This window comes from Dromiciops gliroides, chromosome 1 (assembly GCF_019393635.1).
Source record: "Dromiciops gliroides isolate mDroGli1 chromosome 1, mDroGli1.pri, whole genome shotgun sequence".
Lineage (NCBI taxonomy): Eukaryota > Metazoa > Chordata > Mammalia > Microbiotheria > Microbiotheriidae > Dromiciops > Dromiciops gliroides.
The window spans coordinates 12,885,677-12,901,086 of NC_057861.1; positions in this window are offsets into that span (position 1 = coordinate 12,885,677).

Consider the following 15,410-nt stretch of genomic DNA (forward strand, 5'->3'; position numbering starts at 1 on the left):
CTGGCCTCTATCAGGGATGGAGGCAGCTGGGTAGTGTGGAGGATAAAACACTGGCCTTGGAAACAGGAAGCCCTCGGTTCAAACCCAACCACAGATGCTTCAGAGGCAGGATTTGAATCCAGCTCCCCTGACTTTGGAGACGTGTTTCTGCACCTATTCTCTGAGATACAGACTGCTCATTGACGTTACCTTTTGTTGTCACTTTTATTTCCATTACTGTGATCATTTGGGTCACTATCCTGGTTCTGCTTGCTTCTCTCTTGCTGTCAGTTGATGCAAATCCTCCCATTTGTTGCTTAAATGCTCAAATTTGCCCTCCCATTTGAGGCTGCTGGAAGGCACAGGGGGTATGAGGGCCCCAGACCTGGAGTCAGGATAGACCCGAGCTAAAATCCTACCCCAGACTCCATATGACCCTGGACAAGTCAATTAATTCTCCCAGCCTCGGTTTCCCCACCTATAAACTAGTTTTTAAAATGGTTAACACTAGGGGCAGCTAGGTGGCGCAGTGGATAGAGCACCAGCCCTGGAGTCAGGAGTACCTGAGTTCAAATCCGGCCTCATACACTTTACACTTACTAGCTGTGTGACCCTGGGCAAGTCACTTAACCCCAATTGCCTCACTAAAAAAAAAAAAATTTTAAATGGTTAACACTATTATGTGCCTATCTTCTTCCAGGGTTTTTGTGAGGATCAGATGTTTTACTTTAATGTACTACAGAAAGGCCAGCAATGATTGTTATTTCTTTTTCTTTTTTTCTTTTTTTTTGATGAGGCAATTAGGGTTAAGTGACTTGCCCAAGGTCACACAGCTAATAAATTGTCAAGTGTCTGAGGCTGGATTTGAACTCAGGTCCTCCTGACTCCAGGGCCGGTGCTCTATCCACTGCACTACCTAGCTGCCCCGTTTTTTTTCTTCTTCTTTTTTTTTTTTTTTTAGTGATTGTTATTTCTAAAGGCACAATAATATCCTGCCTCATGTAAGACATTTTCAAATGACTTAGGGGACAGAAGCCCTTCCAGTTTTCCAGGCAAAGAGCGACTTCCTGGGAAAGAGGAGAAGGATAACGGTGAGCGTGATGTTCATAGAGTGAGGATAGGATGCAGGCCAATGACCTCATTTTACAGATGAAGAAGTTGGGGCCCAGAGAGAGGAAAGGACATATCCATTGTTACCCAGGTAAGAAATGACAGAGCTTGGAAATGATCCCAGGTCTGCCAACTGCAAATCCAATGTTCCTCCCAGGGTTTCGTCCACAGCACAGAATACCCAGAATTCAGTCTTGGGTACTCCTGAACTGTGTGGCCTGGGTAGATCGCTTAACCTCCATTTCCTCACCTCCCAGGATGGTGGAGAGTCTTCAATGAGATAATATTGGTAAAGTGTTTAGCACAGTGTCTTGCACAGAGTCAGAATCATATAAATGTTAGTTATTATTCTATTGCTACATATGCTGCAGTTATTATATAGTATTATATCAATGTTTTTAATGACTTTTATTATTATACAAGTGAGGAAACTGAGGCTGAGAGGGGAAGGGATCACCCAGGGTCACATAACCACTAGATATCTGTGCTCAGATAAGAGGGAAGAGTTGAGAAGAAACTCCAAGGCAAGAGAAAGTTTCAGAGGGTTAATTCTGAACCAGGCCCCTCCACTTCCCCCGCCCCCCCCCCACCCCAGACACCCTGGTCTCCTGCCTTCAGGCCCTGCCATCCTTCTCCCAAGTAGCTCCCTTCATTCCTAAGAATAGGCCTCTTGAATGCAGCAGCCTCGGCCAGGCCTGGAAACCCTTTGTTGCTGATGCCCGCGCCCATTGCCCTGTCCCTCCCTGTCAGGATAATTGGAGCCCTGAGCCCGGCTTTGATGGAAACCTTTTCATCTCGGCCGTTGGTGCCGGGAACATGATGCACTTAATTTGTTTTCTACTGTGAGGGCCTTTCAGGGGGGCACATTCAGAATGAGGCATCATTTGTGCCAACTGTGGTCCCTTTGAGTTCCCTGATAAAACAGAGAGAGATGACGGTGGAGGTTCAGCCTCGCCAGGCCCTCCTTTGATGTGATGGCTATTGCAGAGCTGGTCCTGTGCGTGACTGTGCCACAATGAGGAGCGGAGATCTGACTATTCAAATGTCACCATCTAAAGTCTACGGTGGGTTGACTATGATTGTTCTGGAGGGGAGGAGGTGTGGAGGAGGTGAGGGAGGCAGACCTGGAGAAATGGTCGTCCATGTGTCAGAGTAGGGGAACCAGCTCTGGGGTTCTGTTTCACACTCAGAAATCATGGGGATGGGGATGGGGATGGGCTACTGTTATGTTGCTGCTGGTTCCCAAGATGGTAACAAGGACAAAAGAGGAGATGTGGAGCCAATGAACTGGGTGGGTTATAATCTGCATAATTTATGCATAATATGTATGCAATCCAGTTATAATCTGAGAATAATTTACAAGGGAGTTAGCTGGGTAAGTTTGAAAAAAATAGACTCTGGGCCTTGAAGCGTCAAAGGCAAAGATATGGAACAAGAAGAGAAAGCTAAATATTGAGCATGAAAATTGAGAATTGAGAGGAAGCTTAGAACATGGAATGTCTCAACACCTCTTCTCCATGACTTCTGTGGGCTTTGACACTTGGTCACCAGTTTCTACTGGTTTTTTTTTTTCATCCTTTGATCCCTCCATGATTGCCATCTCCTGGTTCTCTTCCAACTGATTGAGGCACTTTTCTTTCTCCTTTGGTCAGTCATTGACCTTATGTCTACTAAACATCGGTATCCCCCAAGGCTTTGTCTTCTCCCCCTCCCCCAGGGTTTCTTTCCCTTTTTTGGCATGAGATACTTTTGGCAATCTAATAAAGCCTATGGGCCCCTTCTTGTACAAATGTTTTTAAATGAATAAAAAATGAATTGGATTACAAAGGAAACCAATTATATTGAAATGTGGTTCATCTACCTTTCCATCTTCTTCCTATCTATCATCCATCTGTCCATATCCATCCATTCATACTTTTCCTTTCTATCTCTATCCATCTGTCTATCCATCCATTTCTATCCATCCATTTGTCTATCTATATCTATCCATCTATCTATCTACCTATCAATCCATCCATCCATCCATCTCTATCCATCTACCTCTATCTACCCACCCAGTTATCTATCTATCTATCTATCTATCTATCTATCTATCTATCTATCTATCTATCTATCTATCTATCTATCTATCATTTATCTATGTATCTATCTATTTATCATCTCTCTGTCTGTCTATCCACCTATCTTATCTATCTAGTCTGTCCCTGCATGCATCTATCTGTCCATCTATGCATCCATGCATCCATGCATCAATGTATCCATCCCGTCAGCCATTTATATATCCATCTACCTACTTATCTACCCATCTATCTATCTATCTATCTATCTATCTATCTATCTATCTATCTATCTATCTATCTATCTCTATCTATCTATCTATCTATCTATCTATCTATCTATCTATCTATCCATCCATCAATCATCTATCTCTATCTATCAATTATCTATATTTACCTATCAATCAATCATCTATCTCTATATATCTATCAATCATCTATATCTATCTATCATCTCTATCCATCTATCTATAAATCATCTATCTCTATCAATCATCTCTATCTATCTATCTATCTATCTATCTATCTATCTATCTATCTATCTATCTATCTATCTATCTATCTATCTATCTGTCTACTAAACATTTCACAAATTCACCGACTCCAAATTAAGAAATCTTGCTAGAGCATAGACTGTCAGAGCTAGGAGGATCCTTAGAACGCAGGTTATCAGAGATGGAATAGGCCTTAGAATACAGAATGTTACACTAGGAGGGACTTTAAATATAGAATGTCAGAATTTGGAAAAACCTTCGGGGAATCATGCCAGAACTGGGAAGGACTCCCATCATCAGGCCTCCAGGCCTGAAGTGACAACCCTCTTTAGAACATACTTGAATATCATTTGTCCAACCAGGACTCAAAAATCTCTAAAGATGGGGAATATGAAACGCATAAGGCAGGTAAACCATCAATGGACAATATCAGAAACATGATTAGATTTGGAGAATAGCTCAACTGGGGCTACTTTAAGGAAATTGATTGAGTTCAGTCAAATACCAGTTAGAAAAGAGACAGCCCCTATGGTTCCACATGCGCCATGCATGAGTGTGTGTATGTATGTGTTTATGTATGTGTGTGTGTGTGTGTTGCTGTATTCTGTGTTTTATCAGAACTGTTCCTTCTGAGCAATGGATTCCTTATCCCCCAGACCCAATTCTGATCCTTCTCTGCCAACTGACTTGGAAGCAGAGACTTACAGAGAGTAAGAAAAAAAGAGCCCAGCAAAGGATCATCTCTGGGGCTGGGGCCTCCTGACGGCCCAGGCCATGTGGAGACCCTGACTTCTTGTTCAGCCAAGAGGGTTTTTGCCCCCCTCTTCCCTGCCCTCCACGTTCCCTCACTAGATTAGCCAGGTTAAACTGCTAATGCTGGCTGGCCGGGGAAGGCTGCGGTGCTAAGTGGCTCCCCGTGGCTTATTTGACTCTAGGCCCAAGCCTGATGTCTCAATGGGCCTGTTACATGAAGCAGACCCAAGTGGTAGGAGATTTAGGGCATCGGAATGGAGTGCTTTATCACTGCAGAGTGGAGCCTGAGAGCCGTGTGCTTGGCTGTCAGAGCTGGCCAGCCTTCCCAGGTTGCCCAGCCTCTCCACAGGCCCATTACAAATTCCACTTGTTGACGGTTGCCTTGTTGCAGGATTTAATGGTAGAATAATATTTGCACAGTAAACTCCTCTGGAGGTGTGATAAACACCATAAAAAGGATTTTCGGAGCTTAATGAGCGTTAGTGGAGTCGAGACAGGATAATGTGGCAACTGTGGGTTGTAATCTGATCTGGCACCTTCTGCACAGTGGGGAGAGGGTGCTGAATTGCTGGTTCAAGGGTGGCTGGGGCCCGTGCTTGCTTTATTTTTTATTTATTAGAATTTGCCTGCTTCCCTTCTCCAGATGTCATTTCAACATTATCCCCCTCCTCCCACCCTTACTTCTTTGGCCTGGGATCTTTTCAGCATCATTTGGGATGGATGGACCAGCTGGAGATGAGCTAGAGAGGCAGAGAGGTAGCATCCCCACCTGCAGACCCAAAAGCATTGTGCTCTCGATTTCTCCCTCTCTCTCTCTCCGCCCCCCCCATTCTCTCTCCCTATCCCATTCTCCCTGTCTCTGTCTCTCTCCTTCCTTTTAGATTTTCTTGCCAGGTGTCATTGGGTGGATTGATTGAATATACATTATATATCTATCCAGACATCCATCCATCCATCTGTCTTCTGTCATCTATCTAATATATTATATTGATGATATATTAATTATCAATAATATACTATAATTTATAATATATTACACACATAATATGATATATCACACATATAATATGACATGATGTGACATAACATAACATAATATAACATCTGTCCTTATCTCTGAGTCTCTGTCAGGACAAGGAAGGTTTCGTGAGGAATTGTTTTTTTAATGGAAAACTCATACAGTGCCTAGGGCAGGTTTGGCTAGTTCAGCCCCATGAATACCAGGTATTCTCATCAACAGACCATCGTTAACACTAGTAGATTTAGAGAATGGGCCAACAGGTCATTTAAAAAAATGTTTGAGTTCAGTTGAATGTAAGTTATAAGAGAAACAGTCTCCAACAGTTCCTTGGTTTTGGTTTGGTTTTGCTTTGTTTTCAGAACTAAGAGAACCGAATCAGGATAGGAGGGAGAACCTTGGCTGCAACAGGAACTCTGGACTCTTATCCTGGAACTGTTCTCGATTGCCATTCATTAAGCTCTGATCCTCAGTCCTCTCATTTGTAATATAAAGAGATTGAACTAAGGGTACTTTCAGCTCCCTCCTTCCCCCACCCCTCCAATTCCAGTGTTCTAGAATGTTGCAAGGTCTTTTTCAACCCTGACATTCCCTGTTCTAAGGCCCCTCCCACCCCTGACATCCCCTGTTCTAAGGCCCCTCCCACCCCTGACATCCCCTGTTCTAAGGCCCCTCCCACCCCTGACATCCCCTGTTCTAAGGCCCCTCCTAGTGCTAAATCTAATTCTCTAACAGCTCTTTTTGGTGCTAACATTTTAGAATGTCAGAGGGCCTATCTTACTTTTATCATTCCATGTTCTGTTGTTCTTTGATATCTTTCAGTTTTGATGATATTTGATCTAGTTGGCACAGTGGATAGAGTGTTGGGTCTATAGTTAGGAAAACCTGAGTTCATATCCAACCACAGATAATTACTACCTATGTGAACCTGGGTAAATTACTTAACCTCTGTTCATCTTAGTTTTCTTATCTGTACAATGATAATAGTGCAATAATAATGATTAATAAATATAATAATTAATAATGATAATATAATAGTACCTACCTTCCAAGGTTGTATAAGGAACAAATGAAATAATAATTGTTGAGCACTCAGCACAGTGTCTGGCCCATAGTAAGCACTAGAGAAATGTCATCATCATCACCAGAAGTCCCTCCTAACTTTGGCATTCTAGCTTTAATCTCCTAGATCCTTTCCATCTTCAATATTCTTTGTTCCATCAATCAACTCATCAACACACATTTATTAACCACTTATTGTGTTCCACACGCTGTCCTAGGTATTTGAGAGCCAGAAAAAAAAGGAAGAAAGAAAAAGGAAGGAAGGAAGGAAAAAGGAAGGAAGAAAGAAGGAAGGAAGGAAGGAAGGAAAGAAAGAAAGAAAGAAAGAAAGAAAGAAAGAAAGAAAGAAAGAAAGAAAGAAAGAAAGAAAGAAAGAAAGAAAGAAAGAAAGAAAGAAAGAAAGAAAGAAAGAAAAGGAAAGGAGAAAGAAAAATAAATCATTTCAGCAGTCAAGGCACATAAGACCCTATTGACTAAGACAATATCTAATTATATACAGAGTAAATATAAAACACATTGAAGGTATTTTAATGCTAGATAGTTAAAGGTAGTTAGAGAGATAGGGCATTTAGCCATTGGGGTGAATCAAGAAAGCTCATACTTCATGAGCTGAATCTTGAAGGAAGACTGAGATTCTATGAAGTGGAGGTGAGCAGGAAATGCATTCCAGACAAGGATATTGGCCAAAGCAAAGTATGGAAATGAGTGATGGAGTTCTGAGTGTAAACAGCAGAAAGAAGACCAGATTGGGCTGTTTGAAGACTGAAGGAAAAGGACTATTATTATGTGAGGCTGTAAAGATTGACTGTGGCCAAGTTGTAAGGAGTTTCAAAAAGCCAAACTGAGGAATTTCTATTGGATTATTGTATACCAGAGGCAATAGGGAGCCACTAGAGTTTATTGAGAAGGTGAATGTCTTTGTCTGATCTGTGACTAAGAAAAATCACTTTGGCAGCTATTGGTTCTTCTGTCACCACAGGAAAGGAAGGAAAAATCTTAAGGACTAGAATAAGAGCTAGACCAGTATTATATCAGAAAAGAGAAGGGAGGGAGGGCAATGAGAGAGAGAGAGAGAGAGAGACAGAGAGAGGGAGAGAGAGAGAGAGACAGAGAGACAGAGAGACAGAGAGAGACAGAGAGACAGAGAGACAGAGAGACAGAGACAGAGAGAGACAGAAACATAGACAAATAGAGACAGAGACAGAGAGACAGAGAGAGATAGGAGAGACAGAGAAAGATGGAGATGGGGAGGGTGAGAGAGACACAGAGAAAGAAATAGAGACTGACACAGAGAGAAGCAGAGAAACAGAAAGAGACAAAGAGAAACAGAGAGAGAGAGAGAAAGAGAGACAGAGAGAGACAGAGAGACAGAGACAGAGAGAGACAGAGAGAGACAGAAACAGAGACAAATAGAGACAGAGACAGAGAGACAGAGAGAGATAGGAGAGACAGAGAAAGATGGAGATGGGGAGGGTGAGAGAGACACAGAGAAAGAAATAGAGACTGACACAGAGAGAAGCAGAGAAACAGAAAGAGACAAAGAGAAACAGAGAGACAGAGAGAGACAGAGACACACAGAGACAGAGAGAAACAGAGACAGAGAGAAACAGAGAGATAGAGACAAGGACAGAGAGACAGACAGAGACAGAGACAGGGAGAGATAGGAGGGACAAAGACAGAGACAGATGGAGATGGGGAGGGTGAGAGAGACACAGAGAGAGAAATAGAGAGAGAGAGACAGAAACAAAGAGACACACAGAGAGATAAAGACAAGGACAGAGAGACAGAGACAGAGACAGATGAATATGGGAGAGGGTGAGAGAGACAGAGAAACAGAGGAAGACAGAAGACAGAGAGAGAGACAGAGAGAGAAAGAGACAGAGAGAGAGAGAGAGAAACATATGAAAGTTCACATTCTGTATCCAAAGGATCATCCTACTTTTCCATAACTGGAGCCAGATGGATAATCTTGCTTATTGTTTGCAAGGGAAGGAAATCTGTTTAGGAAAAAAAATGCCAAGAGGTTTGGCTAATTCAGCCCCATGAACACCAGGTGTTCTCAACAAACTCAACTCATCTGGGAACCCTCTAGCTTCAGGGTAACTAAGTGGGTGCCAGAGAAGGAAAATGCTGGGGCTGAGTCTGGAGGTGAATTGTCACGGAGCAGAATCTGCTCTGTTGCTTCCTCCTTGTGTGGCCTTGGGAGAGTTATCTCCTCCCTTTGAGCTCCATTTTTTGCACCCAAAAGAAATTAAAAAGTGGAGGTTGGATTAAATGAGTTCTATGGACTATTTCCATTCCAAGTCTTGTGGAATTTATGAAACATTCTTGTAATCATCTGATTTAGATGTCAGGAGGGATCGCTGGAGGACACTGGAGATTCTGAAATTGGGATCTACCTCCAAGTGGATGTTGGATTCTCCACCATGTTTCTCTATGAGAAGCACAGAACTGTTCTGTTTCTCAGTCTTAGACATCTCCTCGGAGAAATGGGATAATAATATCTACAGTTCTTATATTAGAGACTTGGTGAAAGATTCAAATGAGATAACATAAAGCCATTTGCCAAATTAAAAGAAAGTTTTGAAGACAGCTTTTATGATGGTATAATTCCAGAGATAAAACAGTCTCACCCTTCTATGCATCATTATGAGAATATCCCTTTACTCAAACTTTTGGGAAAAAGTTCTAGATGAGTCTATGGGCAGGCATCAAAGAGTCAGCTTTATGTATCAGTTGAGTTCCTGTCCTTATTCTAGCCTCAACTATTTAGGCTTTGGCAAGTCATTTCCCATTAATTATGTCCAAGGTTTCTTTTTGCTCCAATACTCCATTATACCCTATGATAGACTATGAAGAGAAGAGTGAAGATATTTTTATCATCTGGACATGATAGTCTATCTAAGCAGTCTGGCTAGAGGAGATGATATGAGCTGTAACTAAGGTGGGGCAATTTGTGCTTTGTCTCAGAGCATGAATTTTAGAGAGCATCATCAGCTCCTGATATCTTTCACTAGTGTCAAAGTAACTTAACTTAGAATTTGGTTAGCCAAAAAAAAGTTAAAATGGAAGCTATTGATTGGTTTCCTTTGGTATTCTCCTTTCCTTCAGCCCTCCCATAACTTCTATAACTAAGATCAAGTGCTATGCCACCATTTTTTTCCTCAGATATAGCTTTTGATACTTGTCCCAGGTGCCACCATAATGGTGGTAAGCAGAATTCTTATTGTTGAGAAGAGAGAAGGAACCAGAGATGCAAATGGGGAAATTTCTCAAGGTCGAAAATAGGGCTGCTTGGGAGGAGAGAGATGGTGTTTCCCCAAATGGATTTGAGGTAAAAGGCAAAAAGTCAGAGCTACAAGGCCTAAATACTGGACCCATTACATCTATTTATGACATCTTGAGTCAAGTTAAAAAGATGATTTTATATTATATTATTATATCCCATTTTGTTGTTGTAGTTATTGTTACTGTAACGATTGGAATGATGCCACCTGCTGGAGACTTACTGTAGGAAAGCTCCAACATGAGGAGAGGGCCTCTGAGGGCAGGACCATGTGGCTTTTCTTTGGCATCAGGAAGTGATGTTTGCTTGTGGGAGGAAGAAGGGGGAGGCTGGCCCACTGGCTTACTCTCTTTCCTGTGGACTCTGGCAGAGAGCAGAGCTAGAAATGCACTCTCCCTTTGATAGATAGATGAATCTAGGCCTTTCTCTCTCTCTACCAAATTCTTATTCTCCTTAATAAATGCTTAAAAGCCTAACTCTTGCTAAAGCTTATAATTTATTGGTGACCACTCATTAGATATTTTAGACAGTATAGCTAGAATTTTAGCCCTTACATTATGTTACCCTATAGTGACTAGAATGTAGATACTCTTAGATCCAGAGATCTCACAGTTGCATATATACCCCAAGTAGATCAGAGGCAGAAAGAAAAATCCTGTATGCATGTAAGTATTTATGACGGCACTTTTGGGGAGTAGCAAAGAACTGGAATGAAAGGAGGTGCCGTTGACTGGGCGCATGATTAAACAAATTAAGGTGAATGAATGTAATAGGATATGCATTGGCTATAAGAAACAATGACTATGATTGTGGTAGGAATAACAAATGTCACACTTGGGCCAAGCTAGATTGTCTTTCCCTTAAAATTCAATTAACTGTTATCAAGACTTAATTGTTTCAGGGGACCAAGGCTCAAAACATTGCTGCCTGCTTTCCTACGTACAAAAGCTGAGCACATGAATAGTCAGGGACTCCTCAGACTTGATGCCCAATACTGACCAGACACATGCCTATGGTAAATGCAGAAACAGGGGTGCCCAACTGAGTCAATTTCCTGTCCTTCTGGAATAGCCTTTCCATATGACTGCTAAGTAAATGTTTTGATGAGCATTAATTAAATGTTAAATAAACATTCTGATAAATGTTAGATGTTCTACAAGCATCTAATCTGATCCTGTCCCATGCCCTAACTACAGGACTGGCCTTATTCAGACCTGACCCAGAACAATGAGGAATTCAAGGAAGCCTAGAAAGATTAGACTTATATGAATTGATGCCAAATGGAGCAAAGAAAACCAGGAAGACAATAGCTTCAATTGCCACAATAATATACATGGGAAAGAACAGTAATAAAATGATCACTATGGGATGCTGTGAAATTGCAAGGCCTAAGCTTTTGTCCAAAATAGGCAGAGGTGGGGGGGGGGGGACTATGGGTGTAGAAAGTTAAATATAATGTCCAGCTTAGCTGAATTTGAAGTTTTCTTCCCCCCACCCTTTGCCTTCCTTTCCCATTATAAAACACAGCTTTCTAGAAATGGGAAGAGGGAGGGTTATATTTGGGCAATGTAGAAGATAGATAATGTAAAAAGTGAGGATAGCAAATTTTTAAAAGTAAGTAAAGTAGCACATCTATTATCTTTTTTTTAATGTATAAGGTATTTTATTTTTTCTGTTACATGTAAAGATAGTTCTCAACTTTTGTTTATACAACCTTTACAATTTCAGATTTTTCTCCCTCCCTCCCCTCCCTCCCCCCTCCCCTAGACAGCAGGTAATCTGATATAGGTTATATCTATATATCTCTATACATATAGATATAGATATAGATATATACACACACATATATATATATACATAATAACATTAATCCTATTTCTGCATTAATCCTGTTACAAGAGAAAAAATCAGAGCAGTGATGCAAAACCTCAAAATAGAAAAAAAAAACAACAGCACCCAAAACAAAAGAAATAATATGGTTCAATCAGCATCTATACTCCACAGTTCTTTCTTTCTTTTTTTTTTCTTGGATTTGGAGATCCTCTTCTATCATGAGTTCTCTGGAACTCTTCTGTACCATTGCATTGGTGAGAAGAATATAGTCCATCACAGTAGGTCAACACTCAATGTTGATGATACTGTGTACAATGTTCTTCTGGTTCTGCTCATCTCACTCATCATCAGCTCACGCAAGACCCTCCAGGTTTCTCTGAACTCTTCCTGCTCATCATTTCTTACAGCACAATAGTATTCCATTGTATTCATATACCACAACTTGTCCAGCCATTCCCCAATTGATGGGCACCCCCTCAACTTCCAATTCCTTGCTACCACATAAAGAGCAGCTATAAATATTTTTGTACATGTGGGTCCCTTTCCCCCTTCCATAATTTCTTTGGGCAAAAGACCTAAAAGTGGAATTGCTGGGTCAAAGGGTATGCACAGCTTTATTGCCCTTTGGGCATAATTCCAAATTGCTCTCCAGAATGGTTGGATCAGCTCATAGCTCCACCAACAATGCATTAGTGTTCCAATTTTCCCACAGCCTCTCCAACATTTATTATCTTCCTTTTTTGTCATTTTAGCCAATCTGATAGGTGTCAGGTGGTACCTCAGAGTTGTTTTAATTTGCATCTCTCTAATCATGAGAGATTTAGAGCATTTTTTCATATGGGAATAGATATTATCTTTAATAAACAAAGCAGTCTGATGGAGCATGCAGAAGAGTGAAGCAAAATGCTAATATTACCCCCATTTTACAGATGAGAAAACTGAGGCAAACAGGGGTTAAGTGACTTTCCCAGAGTCACACAGCTGGCACATATCTCAGGTTGGATTTAGACTTAGGTCACCTATGTAAAAGCAATCAGTTTTACAAGTATAATATGAGGGAGGAATGGTTAGACAGCAGTTATTCTGAAAAAGATCTGATGACTTTAGTGGACCACAAGCCTACAACGAGTGCCAGAAAAGCTAATTCAGTTTTGGGCTGCATCAGAAGGGGCCAAGCTTCCAGAAATAGGGAGGTGATAGTTCCACTGTCCTTTGCTTTCACCAGAAATCACCTAGAATATTGTGTTCAGTTCTGGACACCACACTTCAAGAACGACATTGACAACAGGGTTTATCCAGTAAATGGCACCCAAGATGGTGAAGAGCCTTGAGCTCATGTCATAAGGATGGATTCAAGGAATTGTCTTGTTGAGCCTGAAATAAAAGAAAACTCTTTGGATGAGGGGACCTAAGAACTGTCTTCAAGTACTTGAGGGGCTTTCTTGTGGAGGAGGGGTTCCTCTTGTACTTTGTGGGCCTCAGAGGGTGGAACCAGAAACAATGATGGAGGCTATAAAGTGTCCAACTTGGGCTTCATGTCAGGAAGAACTTCCTAAGGATCAGAACAATTTCTAAGAACAATGAGATTTTTCAAGTCAATAGCGAATTTCCTCTCATTGGTGATTTTAAAGCAAAGAGTGCATGACCACATGTTAGTGACGTCACACTAGAGATTATGTTCAGGTGTGGATCCAACTTGATGTCTCCCAAGGTCTTTTTCACCTCTCAAATACTGCGATTCTTCTACAAAAATGAAGCCCAATCACGATGCACATTTTGTAGAAGAGAAAATGTTTGTTGAATTGAATTGAATCTAATTACTAATTAGGTGTTGCATGCTTTTTTTGGGTTGTTTTGTTTTTTGTTTTTGCTTTTTTCAGAGCTAGAAGAGTGTAAGTGCTTCCAGTACCATCTAAATTTCCGTGCCCCGGGGCACAATCCAAGTCACCCAACCCTAGTTATAGGTCCCCATTCTTCTCTACAGCAGAATGCATTGTTTAATTATATCGAACCTCCAAAGTCAATACATTCTTTGCTTTCCTTACAAAGACATGCCTGGCCATAATTAATTTCAACCCCTAAGTCACTGCAGTGCCGTGACTGGATTTTCAATTAGAGATGTTGCTGCAAAGTTCCCTTATTGATATGATAAAATGTGTAAGCAAACTCTGAATTGCTCTTCCCTGCTTCTCCATGCATTGGATAATTGGGTCTCTAATCACTCAACATGTCCCGTCATCAAAGAAGGTTTTGATCAAATCCTTTTGGTCTCTCTCCTACCTGTAGTTTCTCTCTCCCAGGCAGCTGTGATGAGTGGAAGGGCTTCTGTGCTTTCAGGGAAAATGAGGGGGGAAAGACCTGGCTGAGGAGTGGAGGACTCCAGGGTTCTGGCACAGGCTTGGCCTCCAACTCAATGACCTGGGGCAGGTCATTTGCTCTCTAGGGCCCCAGTCTCCTCCTTTGTATCATAAGGGGCTTTGGTGAGTGGTCTAGAGGAACAAGAAGGTGGCTCACAGTTAGAAGGGCTAGGTTGGATCGCTTGTTTTTTATCACCAGTGTAGCCCTGGGCAAGTGCTCCCCCTCTTAGGGACTTATTTTTCTCATCTGTGTAATAAGGGAACCACAAGGGATGATACTTAGTGTGCCCCCGTCTCATAATCTATGGCCCTATGGCTACATGGCCTATGAGTTCTCTTCTGGCCAAAACAGTCTATATTTGGAGGACCCTTCAAACTCAGACACTATGTTGTAACTTCTAGGGTTCTGTCTAGTTCCACCATTCTGTGTTCTATGTTCCAATGGCTATGCTAACTCTGATGTGATGTGTTCTAAGCCCTAAACTCTAATGACTCATCTAATTTTATTGTTCTGTGTTCTAAGCCCCCTCCCAGCTCGGACATCCCCTGTTCTAAGCCCCCTCCCAGCTCTGATATCCCCTATTCTACGCCCCCTCCCAGCTCTGACACTGTTTATCACATTTTTCTCAGCTCTGACATTCTGTGTTCCCAGTATCTTAGGGTCATAGACTTAGACCTGGAAGCATCATTTGAAGCCATCTGGTGCATCACCATCATTTTCCAGGTGAGGGACCTGAGGCCCACAGGGGAGGAGTGACTTGCCTGAGGGCACAAGGTGTTAAATGGGAGAACAGGGATTGGAACCGCAATCCCCTAGCTCTGAGCCCAGCTTTCTCTCCTCCACACCGTGTGTCTCCTGTCTCCAATGCTGCTTCCAGAGCCAACATTTCCTGTTAGAGATACAACAATAAAACCAGACCAATTTGTTTCTAAACAAACAGCCTGGAATGTAGACATCCAAATGAGCATTGTCCTTCTTCCAACAAAGCTGCCGTTGTTGAAATTGTCTGTTTCTGGAACTGCCTTAGGAGCCAGTCTATGAGCCACAGTGGAAAAGGTTTCATTCCTTTGTAGACATGCTTCTTTATAATGAGCTATGGAATTTTGGAATCAAAAGGAACCTTAGAACAACGATGGAAAGAACTTGGATCCATCAATTCATTTATTTAGAGTTGGAAGGGACCTTATCAATGATTAAGTCAAATGGCCTTATCTTACACATAAGGAAATGTGCCCAGAAAGTAACATGACTTGTCCAGGGTCACATAGCTAATGTTCTTGATGCAAGTCCTTCTGATTCCAGGTTCTTTGTCTTGTATATCAGCCCACTGCCCCTAAGTGTCTAAGCTGGAAGGAAAAGAGGTCATTTAATCCAATCACTTCCCTTAAAGCCTGGAGAAAGGGAGCTCGCCCAAGTTCACCAGATAATGCATGATAGGGCTCCATATAGATCCTAGATCT